The 22314-nt window shown below is 36.6% G+C and overlaps 1 protein-coding gene across 8 annotated transcripts in view; it reads right to left on the reverse strand.

Moving 5' to 3' along the window:
• The window catches only part of LOC148641060 (uncharacterized), a 336530-nt gene that overhangs the window by 69533 nt on the left and 244683 nt on the right, over positions 1 to 22314 (reverse strand). For all 8 annotated transcript variants that reach the window (XR_015930029.1, XR_015930024.1, XR_015930022.1 and 5 more), the window contains 2 exons: positions 19955 to 20002; positions 14379 to 14555 (listed from right to left, as the gene is read on the reverse strand). The gene's annotated coding sequence lies outside the window, so the exon portion shown is untranslated. The remainder of the gene's footprint in view (positions 1 to 14378; positions 14556 to 19954; positions 20003 to 22314) is intronic.

The following is a 22314-nucleotide window of genomic DNA, read 5'->3' on the forward strand; positions in this document are numbered from 1 at the left end:
CAGTACACTGTCTGAAGCTCTAGCTGGTCTCCAAACAGACAGTTGGCTATTCCTCTGTGATCGTGGTTCACTTTTGATTGATAGTACTAGAGCTCCCTGCAAACTTACAAATGCTGTGACTAAGCTTTTCGGAAGGATGCCCTTGACCCTGTGCATAACTAACTGTATGATGAGAAACACTGAGCCCAAGTAACTCATGAGAAACACTTTGGCATTCATACTGTGATCATTTTCATCCTTTAGAAAGCAGCAAAAGAAAAAGAAACAAAATAAACAAACTTACAAAAGTAGAGTTTACATCTATTTTGATTTTTGTACAATTAACCTAATATAATATATATTGCACAATGTTGCTCACATAACAACATAGATATCACTTTGTTTACCAGATATTGATATTGCACTTAGGTGATGTCTCATATTAGCCTTTGGTTTCCCATGATAAATATGTAGATGTTTTAGACAAATTATGGACATAAACATGATTCGTAAATCACCTAATACTGAGGGATACAGTAAGAGCAGGCTTGGAAAGATATAGCAAATCTCTTAATGGAAAAATTAAGCCCACTTATTATGTTAAAAAGCCTTCTAGTGTAGTGTATCAGATTGCAGTTGTGCACTGTGCTCAGGCAGAGGTAGTGCAAAACAGATCAAGTAATTAAATCTTCCGGTTTTGTAAAAGACAAGCTCAAAGGAAAACTTGATAAATATCTCAACAGTGCTAATATATTCTATTTAAGTTTACCATAGTTTTCAGCCAATTATCTGCATTGTGCTGTATGATGTCCCAGTTTATGTACCTATGTTACACGTTTGGTACATTGTCTTTGTAAAATGCACTTTAGTCTGAGCAAAGACTTTAGTCAGAGACTTGTGACTTCAAAATATACTTTTTAAGCAGGGCTACAAAAAGATAAGACAACAATTTGTAAATATTGAATGCATCTACTAAAAACAAACCTAATTAAATATACATACATCTTTCTTTCAAATTATTATTTTATAACACCTAATGCATTGACTAAGTACTTAACTAATAGCACCATTTATTTTTCCCAGACTTCATCAAAAAAGAACACATGACAATGATGCCCATGCAAAGGCACTATGCTTCAGTTTATTCATTTTCCAAATGCATTTTAATTGCCTTGATCACCCAAGTGGGTCTTTACAAAAACATCGCTATGAATTGTGCCAAACATTCCTGGCGAGCATCTACCACTGCTATGTTCAGGTATGTAAAATCTTAACATTTTTATAAATCACAAAATGCACATACTGTATAATATGGATGAACAGGCAGTCTACAAACTTCCACTGTTTTATTTCATTTGCTCTAAGTCAAAGCCCAGTAAAAAAATGCATATCTCGTTTTGGTTATTTTCCATAAATCCTACCACAATCAAGGGATTAGGAATTTTCATTTCAAGATTTGCATAGAAGCATCATGCATTTTAAGAGTGACATAGCAGCAGACTGACTGCCAAGCAGTCCACTGATTGACTGGTGGTCACTATGTGATTTGCTTGTTATAATGCATGGCAAGGTAAAGGAATGGAACATCTGTGCTGGCTATTAAGAGCCTTGCAATTTCACAATTCGCCTGCCTACATTTGTGACACAGATAGAATGTATGAGGCTAAACTCAGCCATCTCTTAGATAGGATTATACTTGAGAGTAATCAGTCAAGCCTCCTTCTGCCTCACATCTTGACATTTCTTTCTGAAGCAGCCAAGTGTTGGTCCAACCCTGAAATGACAAATCTACAAAAGCACTAATTATATAACAAGGCCTTCTGGTGGAGCGTTTCAGTTTTAACCAGTGCACTATGAGCATTCACAAGGAGTGGAAGATGCATCAACTAATTAAATTTTGCCATTTCAAAAGAGGAAATCGTGCCAAGGGAAACATTTTCTGCCTTTTTACAAGTACTGCCAGTTTTTCTGACAGAGGTGAGACACCAAGTGAGTACTGACACCTGCTAGTTCTTCTGTCTTGCCTCCAGATGTCCAGACTACCTTCTCACTGATGGATTGGATCATCTTGGAAATGTCATGGTATTTCCTCACACACCTCTCTGCAGATGTCCTCAAAAAGCAGACATATTTATATCCCCACACTTGAAAAATTTAAATTTGCAGCTCCAGAATAAAGACAGCGCTCAACACGTGACTTGTAATGAATGGTGCGCCCATGTTTAACAAGAGCGCCTCACAAGAGTATTCACCCCCTTTCAAAAATGTTTCATTTTATTAAACTTCAACTGATATTTATGTATTTTAAAGTATTTTTTCAACAAAACTTGATTTCTCAAATGGAACACTTTTATGAGTGAAGCAAGTTAAATTAGAGAAAAAAACATGCAAAGAAGAATCAATATGTTCAAGAACAAATATGTTGACTGCATAAGTATTCACGCCATTTGCTATTGCTGGTGCATAAATTTACTTTGGCAAGTCTTCTAATTAGTGGAATGGCCTCTGTCAGTGTGCAATGATAGGTCTTTACTATGTTTTCAGATGAAATACACCGATCATTGTAAGGTCACTCAGTTATGTTATGAATTTAAAATAAAGATAGAAGCATGGAGACTAACAGATAATGGTAAAATATTACACTTGACAGGTGGAATTAGATCATTAGTGTGGAGGGCGTATATTTTGCAGTATATGTACAGCACAACATTAGTTCTATATTTATCAGAAAAGGACATTATAATAATGTTAGTAAACAACCTCCCAGCCAAAGTTTGATCAAAATAGTACGAACGCTGTTCTAATTCTAATGCAGCTTAAAGAAAACAACATCAGCAAAAGATTCACCTCATGTATTCATGCTGCTTAAAAATCACTTGTAAAGGAACAAATTATTCCTTAAAGTTCAAGGATATTCAACCTGATACACATTCAGATCCAAATGTTCTACAGTGTTGCTAATATTAACCATCAGCAGCAGGAATCTGAGCACCTGTTTTAGCATTTTTTTTGTTAAACAGAAGCAATTAACCTCATAGACAGCAGTGTATGAATTCATCCAGGGCATGTCTGAGGCAGAGGAGCAGCTGAAGAGCATTTTGGCCGTCCTTTTGCTTTGGTGTACTTCTCATGCCGCGGCCATCTGTCAGGACTTAGAAGGGAGTTGATCTTTAGCCACTAATGCCTGTCTTCACTCTTAGCCCAAGGATCAAGCCCTCATCACAATGTACATAACAAGCTTAAGGGTACAATGAGGTGTGCACGGGCAGTAAGTGACTTACCATATTCCTAAAGGCACATTTGCCTTTCTTTCAAAATAGATAGGAATCTGTGGCTGCCAGAAAGCTGGCTGCACTTCAAAGTTTTCCAACTGGGCATTTTCAGAGCTCAGTAGTTATCAGATGCAAATTGTTTTTTAGTGACCTTTGCACAAGGATTTTCAGCGAATGCTTCAAAAGCATGAATACACGTTGAAACGATTTATGCAACACAAACCCCTTAAGAAACACTGCCACCTTGCTCAAATCACTTCAGCTTCCCACTGTTATTTGGAACTGCCATATAATACAACAGACTTTTGCCATCATATAACAAACCTTCATTATGCTATATGGAAAGATATATTTTATACATAAAACTTAACATTCTTTTGATAAATCTGAAACCTTTGCCATCTGTAAACAAAAACTATCCTGAGCATCACGAGAAACCAGTCACTGTACTATATGCATGCATAGTTTTATAAAAAATAAAGCATGCCGATTTTGGATATTGATAAAATCTTTTTGGTGTCATTTGGATTAAATGATCATTCTTGAGTAACTATGATATACTTGAGTCTCTCTGAGGACAGTTGCGTAAGAACTAAATTGCTTCATGAGTAAGCAAGTTGATAGGGCACAGGTAATGGGCACATTGATACTGTCCTGTGTCCTTGCTTGCTGTCCTTCCTGCTCGCTCATCCTCATACTGAACATTCCAGCAGGACATTATATATCCTAATGTTGCTCATGAAACAATGACTTTCTTGCAACATGAGAATGGGACCGTTATATCATGGATGCCCTACTTACCAGACCTGTACCCCATTGATCATTTGTGGGATGAGTGGGGATGACAAGTGGAAAGACACATGTTTGTTCAGGTTGTACAACAGGATTTAGAAAGAATCCCACAAGACAGCATCTTCAAAACAGCGTCTTCATCTTAGCATGCATCGTAGATGTAAATCTTTCAAAGAAGTTCATAGCATATGTTTTATCAATCCTTCATTAAGCATAATCAATCAATTAACTGTCTTGTGTTTGTTCAAGTAAAGGTCAGTGCATAAAAAGGTCTTGCCATTCTGATGATAACTTTGTGAATTTATAAGTGATATATAAGTAATAAGTGAGAAGGTATAAGTGATAAGTTTCTTTTGATGCTCAGCATTAAAACCTTCCTTTCCTCAAACCTCTCCATGAGCAATTTTTCAATCCAGATTGCTGAAACACAAACAGTAATGGTTGATCTCTCTTTACCAACCATTCCTACATAAAGCCTCAGGGGAAATATCTAGGTGCATGCAAATACTGTTGTTTTGTACACTGAGGGAATTATAGTAAAGCTTTTTTTTTGTCCTTTGCGTTTAATTATAAATGTTCACTTTCATTCTACATTGCCCATATCATTTATGAGTTTGTGTAGTATATGTGCGTAAATAGTCAGACAGAAAACTGTTTTAATTTACGTAAATCATAACCACTAAGCTAAAACGTTTTATTTTATATACCACACAGTTGTTATTTCATAGCTACTACTACACGGTTTTATGTGTTGAAGTTTATTTAATAAAATAACTGATCTCCTTTATTCCTTACTGTGTGACATTGTACAATTGTCTACCTTTAACTTTTAAGTTGGTCTCATTATAATTAGAATTAATTTGCCTACTGTGTGCCTATAATGTAGCCATCTGTATTATACGGTAATACACCTTCCTTTCTTGGCTTATGACTAATTCTAGGATCCTGATTTCCTAAAATCCATTATTTCTGGTGATCTGCGCATAAACACCTATCTTTGCAAAACATCAGTCTGTCACGTCTAGCCTGTCTGATTTCAATGGGTTTACTTTTCTTTTGTTCCACAAAAAGTGAAGATTTGTCATTACAGCATGCAAGTAAGCTCACAAAACCACTCATTCTGATATTGTCATACACACTTTTAATAAAAAAATAAGAACATTTGCAACTTTTTGAAAGAAACCACGGTGCTGGCTTCATGGCTCTGTAGCTTGTCCTATACTCCCACAACCTTTTGAATTGCTTCCTGTTCTCTGTTTTGAACGCATTCCCATACAATCTCCGCTTGTGTTCTTTTGTTCATGTTTCATTGCTCGTTCTGAACAGTTTGACTTTTTTCAGTGCCCTTGAGACTTTTTGAACCTCACGGGTCCTTGCGGTCTTCCAAGTTCAAGACTAAAACAGTTCAGTTCCTTCAGCTTGTTAATGTGAGACTTTAAACCACAGAATGTGTTTAAACCAGAAAAAGTGTCTGATCTTCTCTGAACTGCACCCAGAGCAGCAATGTCTTTTCTATAACAGAGTAACCAAACTTGTACCCAATATTTGCAAGGGTATTATACAATTTTGACAATTTGGAACTAAATATATTTTTATTTTGTTTGCCATTCTGTTACTTCACATTGTCTAGAAGATGTAAAATATGTAGGGTTATAAGTCTTTTTCAATAGTAATCTCTTCTAGCTCATTGTTTCCTATTTGTATGTACTGTATTTATGTTTTTACTACCTGCCTGCAAAACTCTTATCTTGTCTACATTAAATGCCATCTGCCAGGTCTTTGGCCAGTCTTTATGTACAGTAAACCTTTTTAAATTTCATTAATCAGTTCTCTTAATTTGGTATGAGGCTAATTCACTAGCTATACCAGAATTTAGTATAGAACATTAATATAAGATATGAAGAACAGTGATCCAAGAACGGTTCCCTTTGGTACTCTACTAAATGTATCTATTGTCTGTACCCTCATTTGCTTCTTATCTGTACTTGCTAACTCACTACTTACTGCAATGCATTATATTTTCTGGAACGATGAAGGTTTCATTTATAACAGTGAAGAAATGTGGATGTGTTTTCACTCATTGAGCTCCTAAGGGAATCATCTTCAGGTGAAGCTGGGATCTTTATTATTGACAAAGGCTACCAAGGGTGGGTCTTTGATGAAAAGGAGTATTCAGGAGGAGGAAGAACAGAATGCCTCAAAATGATACCATATAGGACAAGACATGCAATTAAATAGAGATGACTGACAGACTAATGGGGAAATGTAAATTTGTCTCTGAGAATCACAGAAAGCTTTTAGCCTCAACAGCCTGTCACAAACAATTTTCTTCACACAAACCCCATCCATCAGGAAGCAAGACTCTTCAAATCATACCTCAGGTGATGGCACCTTAATTGTGGAATTTCTCAGAGAGGGAATTCAGGACTAATCAACAGCTTAAATGCAATATAAGTACAGATGCATTTAAAATACACCACTCACCATTTCCCCAAATACATTATCATTTAATTGTCAATCTTCTCATTTTTCAGACTTTTGTTATTTATTGTATGGCCATTGCATTTGAAAATTCATCAAACCCATGATTTAGCTTAGAAAATAACTGACATATTTTACTCTGAGCTGCTCCATTATCAGCTCCCTGCAGTTTTTATTTTCTTTGTGATTTTGTGGTGCAGTGAGTTTTTAGGGGTGGATTTATGTTTTTAAATCTATAAAAAAAAGTCTTACAGTATGCATCTTGTTAAATGATGGTCCTTGCCTGGTTTGCGTAAATAATTTCATGAGGCCATTTTCCTCAAGTCTCAATAAAATGTTAATGCCATTGCATAACTGTACACTGCAACACAAAAAAAGTTCCACATAGGATAGTACTGCAAAGGATTAATGAAAGTGTTTTATGGGCACTAAAATGGCAAATTAAGCTTTTATTCCAACTCATTTATGAGAAGGAATAATTAATATTCCTTAAAAACCTCTCAGACATGGCAGTCAATGGTATTTCAAAGGTGTGAATGATGCACTTGACTGACCTGAACTGTTCACAAGCTCCAAAGAATCATGTGTGGTACAATCTCTAAATGTTCTGGAAAACAGCTTGCAATTCTGATCTAATTCAAAAAGGTAGAACTCTCCACAGTGATTAATAGCTTATATTGTTTATATATCTTATTGGTAGATATTTAAACAAGCTGCCCTCTGTCGTAGCTTTCTTGTAACCTTTCAAGTATCAGCTGTAATGTCCTCAGAATTATCACTACTGTTCTCTACCTGTCACTAGTGGATAGTCTTTTAAAAAGAGACAAAAACAGAAAGGCAAAAGCTCTCTGGTAATAGAGAAGACCTAGAACCAGCATGCACAAAACTAGAGGAATTAAACTGAAAAAAACCTCATGCATCAATTTGTATGAGACATACCAAAGGCCTTTCATCTCTAAATTTGCATTTCTGTACCATGCTGAGACAGTGGTAGATGAAATTAAAATACGGAAAGACTATGCAAAAATACATACTGTATAATGACTGGAATTTCTAGCCTGTAGTATGATGTAAGATAATCACAGATGAATCAGTCACAGATGAATGGCAACAAAATGTAGTATTTTTGTTTATATACAATAATGTTGTATTCAATAAGCAAAATGAGTGGTTGGTCTTGGGAAATGATTCAAATGGCATAGTTGAGGTGACACAACTTGGCTTGGCTGATAAGTAGAAAAATAAAACTCAATGCATTCAAGCTTACCAAGAGGCAATGAGGCTTTGGAACTGAGAATAATTCCAAGGAATTCAATAACTGTAGAGGAATATTTTATCCAAAGAAAGAGGGACTCCCAACTTTCATAAAAAAATAAATGGACATCAAGGTATATGAAGCTTGCAGGGGGTCATTAGGAAAGTCAACAGTAAGAAAACTGTCAAGAAAATGAAGATAAAGTGAAGTTTGTAATTATTTAATAGAATCCAGTACAGGGCTTGGGCTAGAGTGTTAAAAAGTTTTGGTTGTTCCTACAACAAAAGGATAAATTACTGCAAGGTATTTTTTCCTCCAATTAATGCCAAAGAAATACCAAAAAGTGGGGTGAAGTGGTGCAGGAAGTCTGGTTAGGAAACTCCTGGCCCTGGTTTTTTAATGAGAAATATAGCATGATAGACTGTGGCACAATGAAGAGAAACTCTTCAGGTACAAATGAAGTTGTTAATGCTTGAAACAGAAGAGGTATGGTGGGCTGACAGGTCAATTATCAATTGTTTAATGGGGATTCTAGTGGGTCTGATATAGTAGACATTCTATAGATATTCTAGTCTTCAGTCGTAAGTAAAGGGTCTACAAACTCTGTGCTGGAAGTGGCCTATTCCAGATATTTGTCGGATGAATGGAAAGTGAATTAAAATGTAGAAACAAAACAAAAGAAAGGCCAATGAGTAAACAGTGACACTGGGATCGGGGTAGCAGGGTAATTTGGAAGCAAATTTGGGAATATCGACCGGGGAAGAGAAATGAACCAGCGGTAAAAGTGAGAGGGACACACAGAGCATGGCATGAGCGTCACCAAAGATGCTACGAATACGAAGGGAGCTGCAATAGGAGGAAGAGCGGATTGAAAAAGTAAGAGTTGGTACTGGCTTGACAACCCCAGAAAGCAAAACAGGATTGCCACAAAGATCTTTAGGGCAGCTAGTTTTAAAGCAGATCGTCTGCTTAAATCTTAAAAGAAGGGGGGGAAGAGGAAGAGATGAAAGGATCAGGAATAATCTTGGAGATTGGCTGCCGGGTCGAAGTGTGAAATTGCAAACAGTAAGTGCTGCAGGGGAGGGGTCCAAGCGAAATGCCACTTGTGTCAGTAAAGATCAGTATCAGTGGCTTTCGGTAAGGGGAGCATTTTGAATGCCAGGGGAGTCAGTAGGGTGCCCGCTGGATGAGCAGGAGGTAGGATGTCAGATAGACCCTGGCCAATAGAATCAGAGGCTCAAAGATTGGAAACCAGGGCCGAAAGCACAGGAAGAATTGGAACTGAATTGGAGCTGAATGGGATGCCAGGAACAGAGGTAGAAAACATACATAGTATATAATTAAACTTTTTATATAAATAACACAAAAAGAGAAGAAAAGAATAACACCTACAACTTGCAGAGGTGCTGTACTGTATAAAGAACAACATGAAAAAAGTCACACAAAAACCTTCATCAGATCAAACATCGAGTTTGCGTCGACGTTGCTGGATGGTACTCCTTTGCAAATACTCAAACGTATTCATGAAGAAACGAATCGATAGGATAAACGAATGTGCCTCAGAAGTCGATTTAACAGCTTGATGGAAAAAAAAATCCCCTGAGCTTTAGGTAAAGTGGAACATTTCACAAATCTGATGCAATAAAATGATTGCAGGCTATTATCAGAAATTATATTGGAGAGATATTGTGCTCAAAAGGTTTATTGGTATACCAGACTTGCATCTCCAAAGTGTATAGTTTATACAGACTATTTAAAATAATTGTTTCACACCAAGTCTTCAATTCAAAATGGACAGCAATGTAAATTAAAAGCATTTTAATTTACTTCCAGACCACCTAGGCAATATTCAGCAGTCTGTCTCTCTTTGTTTGAGAGCCATCACTGCTAAACCATCCAATACTGAATATTATTCAGTCTATTATTCTCACATGGCTAATAATACACATTTACTCTTGGCATATAAAGAGAGGCCCCAGATGTGGGTTTGTATCAACAGATCCAGTTAGCTTCACATAAGAAATGTCAGAGATATTTATTAGAGGGACCTACTGGATACCCTGATTTTAGCATGATTCAAAGGTTTTTTCCTCTAAATTTCTGTCTAAAAATGGAAAGCATGTGTTATTTGTGTTATGTTTATATCACTCCGTTTGAAGTGACAAAATAACTGCCAGAACCCTGTTCCCAATCTAAAAAAAATAATAATGTCAGTAAAAATACTTGACAGAAATAGACCTGTTTATTAACACTAGGTAAAAATAAGAAGAATCCCTATCTTTAGCTATGAACTGTAAAGACAGAGATGTCATGGATTTAAGCTATTGAATTGGAGAATAACTGATGTGTCTATACATGCAGTTCTTAAAGATATATCTCATCAGCGTGCTGTGAGTGCTGTCAGTAAAATGAGTGTAATGATGCTAAAGTATAGCTGGATGTAGCAATTATGAGGATAAAATTCCTTCTTAATTACATACATTATTGGAATACAAAAGCCATTATAATGAGATTTTCCAGAACATAACCACTTTTTAGGGAAATACGACAGCACTGACAATGTCAACTTTGATCCTCCTTTATTTGGCAAATTCCGAAGCTAATATCTAGTGGTAAGAATTCACCGACTAAAAAGAAGGAAGTGTCAAAACAACAGCTGCCTCCAATATTTGAGTTCGTCATTTTCAGCTTCTGAAACTTCTGACAAGTTCTTTTTTTAAATAGTTTTAGAAGAGGCGGACGTGGTGAAAGCACTTGAATTACAGAATTACAGTGGTGAGATGAACAAATGCCCAGGGCTTGACGGCATTCGGATTTGGTAGCGTTCTTTTATAATAAGCAACAGCAGTAATAGACACAGAGCACATGTGATATGGTACATTTAAATTGTCATAAAGCTGCTGATGATCCGGCTGGGATGATGTAATTAATGAAGTGCCACAGGGATCTGCACTAGAACCACTGCTTTTTCTAACTTATATCGATAATCAGAATAAGTACACTAATGAAGCCTGCGAGATATTAAAACAGGAGAATTATCAAACACTGTGGAAGCTACAAAGGAAATTCAGAAAGTTTTAGATAGAACCCAAGCCAGGGCTAACATCTGGCAGATGATGATTAATGTACAGTTGAGAAGTGCCACCTGTTATATGCCGTTTGCAAAAAACAATCTATAAATATAAGACGGGAAACAGCTTGAAAATATGTTGATGAAAAAGATTTAGGTGGGTAAGCTGACTCATTTTGGACAAAGCAGCTGCAATAAAGAAGGAATATAGAAAGTCCGGTTACTATGAATCCCTGTTTAAAAAAAAGGTGGAAATAGGAAGCTTCACTCATGAACCCAAGAGGTTGCCTGCTTTATTAGCAAATAATTAAAACAAAATACTTTTTTAAATGAACTCTACTCTAAAATCAATAGTAGTCAGGAGAATGGCAATTACTACCTGTACGGCCCACATTGCTACTACTTAACTGTCTATAGCACAATTATGGGATTATTCATAATAAACGATTTCACATCTGCATGTGGTTTTATACATATCTGATTAGTTAGACAATTTAATTACATACTGTATTTATAGTACATATCTACAAATCTTTGCGGCCAACTTCATGTTGGGCACCAGTTGTAGCTCCATATTTACTTTAACTTTCTGCCAGGTAATCCATATAGTTATACAGTAGTTCAATAGACATATGGTTTAAAGTATAGAATTTAAACCAAGTAACGTTATGTTACAGTTGTACAATAGATTAGTAAGGCCTCATTTAGAATATTCTGTATATTTTTGGTCAGCATACAATGGGACATTGGACTATGCTGATATATGCTGATAGCCCAAAATAACTAAATACAGTGCTTTCCTCAAGTATTAATTAAGAACACTCAAACCCAACAGTTTAATGGGGGACAGAAGTTAAACGTCAGCAAAAGTAAAAAACTAAAATATCATAGTTGCAACTAGATCCTCCCATATGAGTCAATTTTTGGTTGAAGCACCTTTGGCAGTGATGGCAATTGAGTGTTTTTGGAAAGGTCTCCTTTTCTAAGTTGTGCAATGTTCGCCCATTCTTCATTGCAAACTTGCGCAAACTCTGTCAGGTTTTTTTGAAGATCATTGACAGCCTGCAATTTTCAAGTCTTCTCACAGGTTTTCAGTTAGGTTTCAGAAATCTGCAGACCAATCCCTGGGACAAAGAAAGTCACCATGGTGGCCTTTCACATCCGTTTGACATTCATCTGCATTAACTTTTCCAATAGCTACTTTACTGTTCAGTGATACAGTAATGATATCTAATGATATCATACTAATGATAATACTAATACCAATACTAATGATAATGTTTTTCCATTCCTGCAAGGCAATCTAGTTGTGTTGATATACCAGCAGGGCAATGCGAGACCACGTGTTGCTAGAATTATAGTGACAGAACCTCAATAAAATGTTGAGATACTGGCATGGCCAACTTTTTCACCTGACCCGAATACAACAGAACATTTCCGGTACCACATTTTTAGTGCCTTCAGCAGAAGATAACTGCAACCACCCAGCCTTCACCATCTGGCTCCAATTGCACAGGAAAGAGGTACAATATTATATTCTACAGCAGTCTGACAAAAACATGCAATTTACAAAAAAGTACATTTCTAGGATTGTCTTAATGCTCAAGGAAGTTGTAGCTAGAAAACCTGTGTCATGTCTCCTGAGCATTGCCTATCTTTTTTACTGGTAGATGTATACAAAATACATAATCTAAAATCCATTACATAATTTAATCTGCAAACAAGTTACTTTCACATTAGTGAAAGTGTTGTTTTAGCCAGCTGCTGACATTCACAAATGGTGAAAGAATGTGTTTCCAAATTTATTTTGCAGCAGCAGCTAACATAAAAACAAATTTTATCTGCCTCTACAGTAATTACTCCCTCAAAATATCACAGACTTCATCTGGGAGGATAAAAGGACCTATCCATATGGATTTCTGTCATTAACGGGAGTAAGAAGACAATTTAGATCTCATGCTCCCAATAGAAAATAGTGCAATCTCCTTTTATAAAATAATAAAGTAATTATAGCCTTGTTGCCTTGTGATTACTGTTGGTGGGACTGTCAATGGAGTGGTTTGATTTTTGTTCACTAGAGAATTTCAGATTGCTACGATGACAGTTTTCTTAACATAGTACTATATTCCCACAGCAACTCTAATGTTCTGTTAAACCTCCCGCTCTCAAAACTAAAAATTCAGTTAGAGAATATTACAAATCAAAGGAGACCAGTTTTGCTTATTTGGGGTCTGTAGGTGCATTTCAGGATGTTTACTACTTGTATGAAATCCCTCTTTATCTCCTCTGATCAAAAGCCAGCAGCCATATCACTCTGTAACTCACATCTGGCAGCCCACTGAAGCTAAGTAGATGTAAGTCTGGTCAGTACCTGGATGGGAGACCTCCTGGGAAGGGAAGACCTCCCTTGCGGTCCATGTGGGTCTTAATGCCCCAGTATAGTGACGGGGACACTATACTGTAAACAGGTGCCGTCCTTCGGATGAGATGTAAAACCGAGGTCCTGACTCTCTGTGGTCATTAAAAATCCCAATCTCGAAATCTCGAAAAGAGTAGGGGTGTTACCCCGGCGTCCTGGCCAAATTTCCCCCTGGCCTTTACCAATCATAGCCTCCTAATAATCCCCATCTATGAATTAATCTGTTCTCCTCTCCACTAATAACTGGTGTGTGGTGAGCGTTTTGGCACACTATGGCTGCCGTCGCATCATCCAGGTGGGGCTGCACACTGGTGGTGGTGGAGGGGAGTCCCCATTATCTGTAAAGCACTTTGAGTTGAACATCCAGAAAAGCGCTTTATAAGTGTAAGCAATTATTATTAAAAGTGAAGAGATTTAGGTCCTTTAACTTCTTTGTTCTGGACATTCCTTTCAGAATTGAAATTATCCTGCTTACTCTTCCGTGAACTCTTTTCAGGGTGATATCGGTTTTATAGGACAGCAAACAGAGCTGGTCACAGTATTCACACACACCATCATATCAGTTAATTTAAATTTGATACTTTTCACAACATACCCTGATATTTTGAATTTTTTGTTTTTAACTGCTTCACTATATTGTGTTGGAGGTGACAATGATGAGTCACTATAAATTCCTAAGTACCATTCACAGGATGCTTCTTTTAGTACTGTGTCAGGAATTTGACCAGCTGCATGTGTTAATTTGCTCTTCACAGCACTGAATTTCATTCGCCATTTTATATGTCCTTTACCACTTCTGTAGTATTTTCCAACCCTCCTTTTCTTATGTCAACAAACTTCACAAGTTTAGTACTGTATGCCAGACTCAAGATCATTTATATAAATAGGGAAGATGAGCTTCCCAATTAAATTTTGGCATATAAATGAATTATGTGCATATATTTCCAGCCATTTTATAAAAAACGAATACCCAGGATTTAGTACAGCAGATCCAGTTTTGCAATGATAAAAACCAACTCTAACTCTCATTAGCAAAAATACTTGTGAAACCGCGTTGTTATTTTTGAGATAAAGACTTTAATTGTTTAGAAACCACAGAACGTTACTTACCTTAAGTAGTTTTTTCCAATTCTTCGTGCATTTGACTTTGTCTTTGGAAGAACACTTTGAAAATAAAAGCAGTCCAGGTGCAGCGTTTGCTAGGACAGATGTTCACACAGATGAAACGGACCATTGTGCATCCTACGGGACCTATCTGGAACTGCATCTCCACAGCACATGGTCTCCCTGTTGAAAAATGGATGGTTCTTGCTCAAATTCAGTGCTATTATTTTAAGTGTATATTGCATGGGAATTTGGTTACTTGGCCTTATACCAATTTTTTAATGCCAATCTAGTCTCTCAACTGCAGCATTGTCTAATCATAACCTGAAAAATATCTAGGAATGTACTTTAGATTTCGACCTCATCTTTGCATGTCACTCAAAAATGAGCACTCAATTTATTAGGAGCAAATATTTGCCAGGTGCATAGTGCAGCCGGAGGTGATCTTGGTGAGCAATGGTAAGGTGGGTTATACTTTGGAAGGGACGCCAGTCCACCACAGGGCAGTCCCACTGCCAGAGGAACAAACATGCACACACTCACACCAGGGCCAATGGTTCTGAGAAGCCAATTAACTAACAAGCATGTCTTGGATTGTGTGAGGACACCACTGTGCTAACCACTGCGCCACCCATTGTCTGATTTCAACCTAAAAATATCTTGGAATCTTCTGTAGATTTTGACTTAATATTTTCATGACATTTATTACATGAAAAGTGGGCCATTTGGGGCATACACCCAAATCAGGGTTTAAGTTCTGGGGAATTCACTGCAAAATAATATCTTATTCAATTCTAGAAAGCAGCAACCTGGAGGAGTAGTCCTGACTATATATGGCAGGGTGCTCTTAGTATTAAATCCCTCTTGATCACCTGGGCACATGCTTAAGTGCTTCTGACTCTTGAAGCTGTAGTGAAATTCTGACTTCATCTGTCACCCAACAGCCCATGTTCAGATATTTCTAAAACATACCACTGGCAAGGCATATCCCTGAGATGTGAACATTCTCAGGCTCTGACGAGTCTCAGTTTTGCCACACTTATTTATGCTAAGGTCGCAGGGAAACTGCAAAGTAGAGTTATAGTCTCAAAACTCTGCAAGGGATGATTAACTAGGCTCTTTTATATAAAGCATTTAGTTGTCTCTTACATTTTTTCATTACAGTCTTTCAGTTGGGTTCACTAGAGCAGTCTGGGTAAAGTACTGTTAAGTACTTTCAAAAGAAATAGTGCAGCTCCAGCACTTGGGATTTGAACCCAGCTCGTTTAAGACTAGAGTCCAAATCAGTACTCTACTGCTGCTGTAATCTTACTAACAGGTGAAAAGAACTAACGTTTTTCAAAGCCTATGCCTGTTGTCTTAACTACCATCATATACAGTATTTGACTGCCAGACATTAATCTAAGAAAACAATTGCAATGGTAACAGGTACTGTCTGAAAACTACTAATAAAGATTCATATGGCAATTTAAGTAAAGCAGTCTTGTCTTACTGTCTCAGTCTGACTTCACTGGGAGGTTGATTTATTAAGTGCGATTATAATTACTTTGACATTGACAAAATTATCATGGAATTTTCCGCCACTCCAGGCTTTACTGCACTAGTGTCCTGTAGCTACACTGGGGGAGGTAATGTGGGTAAATTTTGGGAATCACATAGGATGTGGTGCAAAAGGTCACTTGAGGAATGCGCTACAGAAAAGTGAGCAATTCTGTTGTTCAAACAGATTAATAGTGACATAAAAGGACTACTGTATGTGTATATGCTGGCAATCCTGGGTTGGGGAGGTGTAGACAAATAAGCACATAAAAATGATCATTTTATGTATAATCTAGCATATGCAAGTGCTTTTTTTAATTGCTCCTCCACTTTATCTGGCAATGATAAGTCAACATAAACTCCTTAATTGGGTATAATGATGAAACATATTTTGTATATTTAGCAAGCAGTGAAAAAAAATCCCTGGACCACAAATGCTTTGTAATTTTCCAACTGAAACAAATGCTGTAAAGAACAATATGCTATTTTCTTTCTTTTAACTACTTTTGGAAGTAAGTATGCTTGTGTAGTACTGAAAACTAAGTACACAACTGTTTAACTCAGAACAACTGGTAAGGTTTTCAGCATTAGTTTTTCTTACCCAAAGAATAATCCACACTTTAGGGTTGTTTAAGATTCTTCTTCTTTGTGCAGCTGGTAGGGTATGTACAGTATGTATGGAAATAGCTATAAACATGCCATAATTAATATTGATATATTCTTTGAAGAATGCATCTACAAAACATTTAAAAATAGTAATAATCATTAAGGTGAAAACCTGTAATGTCACCCACAACCCTGAAAACATAACCTGACAGCATTAAAATACTTTTTGTGGAAGCTGTGAAGACTTATAAGCTTGTTTACCAAGGCTGATGGAGATCATAGTCCAAAGCAATTTTCCCTCCCTCTTAGCCAACAGAAAATATAAGCTCTATTAAGTGTACAATTTTTTCCAGCCTTGATCACAAATGAAGCCAAGCTTCATGCCCTAAAATGTAGCTTCTGGAATCCACCAAAATAAGTAACCATGGCAGCAGGAGCTGTTCAGGTTTTGTACATGCATGTAGAATAAACTTTCGGTTTGCTGTGCTTTCAGGTGAAGACGTGATTCCACATCATTTAACATTTTCGTGAATATGAGAATGAGTGGGTGGAAGTGAACTAAGAGATTTAGGCAGAAAGAGGAAGGTGATAGACTAAATGGGATGTTTTTCTTCCTCCCAAAAAAATATAAATGCAAAAGTTTTATGAAGTTTGATGTTATCAACAAGAAAATCCACTTTGGACAGAGGAGATTAAGCCTGGGATAAAATATATTGAAGTGCATTAGTCTTAAATGTAAAAAAAAATAAATAAAAAAACAATTATCCAGTAAAATGGATTAGATTTGTGATGAGATGCACTTTCGTCTCCTCACCAGACAATGAATAAAGTCCCAGAAGAATAATGCTTGAGCTGATATTTAGCTGAGTCATAGAAATAAAATGAGCAACAGTACAGTAATATACTGATGGTAAATTAGCCCTTGAAATGGTGTGTAGTTTTTGTGATAGGCTGACAAAGCAAAAAAAAAAAAGTTAAGAATTGATGTAATGTAAAAAATGCTGGATTTATTTTAGTAGATGATATAAAAACAATAGTTAGGGGCCCAAGCAACAATTTTGCTGGAACTGCAGTATATTGTAATAGCTTTAATTATTTTCACTCAATTTTCAAATACCTATGAAATCCTAAGACCCAGGCCATATGCCCACAGGAAACATCAGCCACTGACAATCTGAGTGGAATACACTCCGGAGAGACAGATCACAGTACTGTAGTTTGTTTTTCTTCTTTTTTGTTTACCATCTAGAGGCAGAACTAAAAATGGCCAAGAATAAAAGAGACCTAAAAGATAAGCTGGAATGACTGACAACAGAGAACACTTCCCAAAAATACATTCGGCAAGTTTATATACAAAATGTTACCTTGTATCTGAATTTTGATGACAGCGTTATTCATGATTTATTGATATCCCACATTCAAGGTGGACTAATTGTGTAAGACAATGCAGAAACCAGGAATAAAGAGATGGAGAACATAAACTCATAGCTATATGAGCCTATATACAGTACATATAAAGTACAGTAGTTTAGAAAACCAAACTTGTACATTTTTGCAAAGTGCAAAGTATCTGCAAGAACAGCACAGAGAGAACAAAACATTTTGATAATAGTAGACCTTTTACACAGGATGAATGCTCACATACAGGAAAAGCAGTAACTGAGTACTGTCTTCTCAAAAAGATCAGAGAATAGTGTAAGTGATTTATCATAGAGTACAAGACATACTGCCTCTAAAGGACTAAGGTAGCTCTGTGTTACTACCTGAATGGAACTGTTTGTATTAAATTGCAGTGTCAGGAGACTTTCCATATTTATAATAACTTGCTATTGTTTAACAGAAGATTCATCACTAAGTATCTTATTTACAGATGAGGATTAAAAATGGCCACATATTGGTCTTCCAATTTTTAAAATGCCTAAATACAGTATAGTCTGTAAATAATAGTCTCACTGGACAAAATGTGCTTTTTTCACTGATAAATTCACAAATACCTATATTATAATCACTTTTCTATTGTCATGGATATAATTTTTAAATGATCACCTCATTAAGAATTAAAATTATTCTAATTCAATGGACAGTAATAATTTAGTTTGAAAAAGTTTCGATATGTAATGAAAAAAATCAAAAAATGTATTGAATGTTATTTTTTCTTTCAATTGTGATACAAAGAAATCAATACTGTAGACAAAACATTTTTATCACTTCCTCTTTAAAGCGCGATTCAAGGACATTTTTCTACAATCAGACAATCAATAAGAGGTGAAAATAAAATTGGGATAGTGTTGAAGATTAAGTGAAAGCCTGGAAGCAATGTTTGTGTTTTTGAGCAAAGAACTTATTGTAACACCTCTTTTCATTGAAAAATGCTTTAATGTATGCTACCACTTGCGAGATGCGGATATCTTGGTTCTATTCAGAAAATTCCTCCAAACTCCTGTAGTTTTCAATTATGCAAAGAGGTTTTTTTAAAATATCTAAAGTTATGAATAATATGCTTATGCATTTGAAAAGGCAAGATAAAAGACCTTTCATTCAGTTAGATACACCATTGTAAGTCACAAAAGTATTTTTCCTGTACTTTTTCATAGTTATAGGAATTTTTTTTTAATGAATGTTTGTGAAATAAGAGACAGTATTTTATTATACTAATAAGTATGAATGTCCTAAATCTAAAATTTTCCATCAGAATTTCAAAGTTTCATACATATCATAGGCATGTATCATCATGGCGGTCATAAAATAAAAAAAAGTAAAAGCTTGCAAAAATCAGGGAGCAGGTGTATTTGCAAACTGTCATCATAGGTGTCAGGTTGTCAGTTTTTCTTCCCTAAAACCTTTACACCCTTTTTGTTTGTGCTTTAAGTAACTGTAAAATCAGTACTAGAGAATAGGAGGTTGAGAATAAGACGGGTATTTTTCTTCTATAAAAGCCTTTTTTGCCATTTCAAGATTCCATTTTATCAGTCAATACCTGTCTTTTCCCTTTTTTTAGCAATTTACTTCCTTTAATGGTATTGGGTACTATTATTGCTGGTCTTGGAATATTGTTGCTGGCCTCTGTGTTGTGTGAAAGTTCTTTTTTTTCCATATTGCAAAATATTTTCAATACAAGGTCATCTAGCTCCAATTTAAGAAAAAAAAACACCTTTTTCTTTCATTGACAGAGAGCTGCATCGCTATGTGGTAGTTACCTCTGCTGGCTCATGGCTTTTTGGGTCCTGGGTTTTATTCCAGAGTGGAGTTCTGTTTGTGGAGAGTTTTCATGCTCTCCTCATTTCTGTTTGGATATTTGCCAGCTGCTGAGGTTTCCTCTCACAGCCCAAAGACATGCTGTCCAGGTTAATTGGTGTCTCTAACTTCCCCCTACTATGTATGCATTTGTGTGTGTGCTCTGTGATGGACTGCCATCTAAGGCAAGGGTGTAGTCCTACCTTATGCCCTCATCCTGCGGAGGTCAGCTCTGGCTCACCCCTGTCCGTCTAAGGATAAACAGATAATGAAAACAGATCAATTTACAGAGCAGACAGATTGTTTTGTTTGTATTCTCCGCCTCCAGATGTTGGAGTGGACCATGAGGCTCCCAAGGATGGTGAATGATTGATTGATTGATTCACTAACATGAGTAGACACATATTGTGTTATCTGTGTACAGTCAATCAGCCCGTCAAACTGGGACCCACCACCAATAATAAAACCTCACCTTGCCTTATTTGAGATACACTTGCTAGTCTGATGCCTGTGTTTTTACCCCACGGATCAACCTTTGCAATGCTATAGTCCCTTTTGTTTATATGGTGGAGATACCCTGTGTATAGTTCCCCATCTGCTGCTTTGTTTTTGTGCTCATTTTTAAAGAAAATTCACTCAAAGGCAACATTGTGAGCTTCTGTTTTTTTAACCAGCTGACCCTGCCTGGACTGCAGCCTGCCACAGTTGGAGATATTTTTGACCCATGCGTGTGAAACATCCACAGTTCTTGTGGCAAACACTCATTTTCTTCAACAGTGCCACTGTATTTCATGACTGAGTATTTACTTTTCACATGGAGGTACCATGAGAAATGAACAAGTTTTTACTAGTAGCAACTTAAAGTAATAAAAATCAAGACTTCCATATCTTTGAAATCCGAGTGATATCAGAGGTGAAACATTTGTTACTTTCCAGTCTCTTGATTTTTTAAAAAGACATTCTTCAATTTGAACCACCTACCATTTGATGTGCCCTGCTTTGGAAATGTCATTTGTTTATCAACTCAGTTTAATGTTAGGCCTCACTGGGAGAAACAACTCGATGGAAAACTCAAGAGTCCATCTGCGTTACATATCATCACACTGTTCATATTTGATGCAGCTTTAGAACATCCCTTATCAGAGGCGCCTCTTAGCCACATTCTTGTGTCCTTAAACAGAGAAGCACCAGGCTTCTTGGTCAAGGAAGCACAAAGATTTTTACAGATGTTTTAAAACACAACATTTCCAGTTTAATTAAAGGCCTTGTCCCCACACCTCTGGGAACCATTTGCTAACTGGCATGCAGCCAGTTCCACGGTGCCTAATTGATGCTTTGCAGGGGACTCATTACCAGCTGGAGGACTGTCACATCTCTTTCTGCCACAAATACAAGTGCCTCCACTGGGCTGCGCAGGTTCCAGGAGCTGTTGTGCCATTCAAAGGTGAGGCTGGATTTGTTCTCTCTGCTCAGCCTCAGAAGTACTTTGGCACTTGTACCTTAGCACCAAGTTTTTTTTTCACTGCCATATCCTACAATACACGATGTGAAAAAGCTTGAAATCAGAGTGATAGACAGTGTTTAATGTAATAGCGCCTTGCTGAACAAATGTGACATTTAGGCCTCTTAAGATGATGGGGACCATTCTAGCACTTGTGGGTACCTTAGCTCTAATGCTAAAAGGTCTGTCAGTTGTTAAACTCCTACCTTTGCTGTTGCCATGTTATTACCTGTGTTTCCCTGTATGCCTACCCTGGTGCTCTTGAATGGAATGCACAGCACTTGGAAGCTAGGACTGGTGATTTCTTACAATTGTACATGTGTGGTCACCTACTGTACTTGCATTTGGGTGGTGCCGAACTGGAAATGGAGCTAGAAAGTCTTTGGATATTTTTTACCATAAAAAAAAGGTTAAACAAAATTCAGGCCTACAACCTTCTAGGTGATTACAGAATAGAATACATATGTTGTTAATCAAATTTCCATGTACATTTAAAATCAAAGTTCTAAATTCTCAAACATAGAAAATTTGTTTCACCCTGTACTATGAATTTGGGACCCCTTTCCAAGTCATTCTGTGATTGTTGGAAATACAATAAGGTATTAAATTAATCCCTGGAACATTACATTTTAAAGTACGTATGCCTACCTTCGTAAGACAGCTGTCTTAGAAAATATCCTCTAATAGACCCCACTCTCCAAAGTTTCTCAGTACTGTAGGTCAAGGGATAAATTTCCTAGACCAATAGAATTAGATTGTGATTCTTAAGAATTATAATTTGCTATCAACTAAGAAGGAAATAAAATAAATCTAAGAAAGAGCTAAAATAATTTTAATTTCCACTCTGGTGATACATTACCATCCATGATTGTTAAATCTAAATTAGGTAGCATATTTGAAAAATTTTACATTTCATCAATATGTATAAGGAGCAAATGAAATTAATAGGAACATAAAGTGGCATTTATATCTTCACTAATAAACAAACATTATAATGGTCTTATCCTTCAGAAATGATGTATAACTACAACGTTTTGCAGTGGAGCTCTCCACATGAGCGAA

This window comes from Lepisosteus platostomus, chromosome 25, assembly GCF_059453375.1.
Source record: "Lepisosteus platostomus isolate fLepPlt1 chromosome 25, fLepPlt1.hap1, whole genome shotgun sequence".
Classification (NCBI taxonomy): Eukaryota; Metazoa; Chordata; class Actinopteri; order Semionotiformes; family Lepisosteidae; genus Lepisosteus; species Lepisosteus platostomus.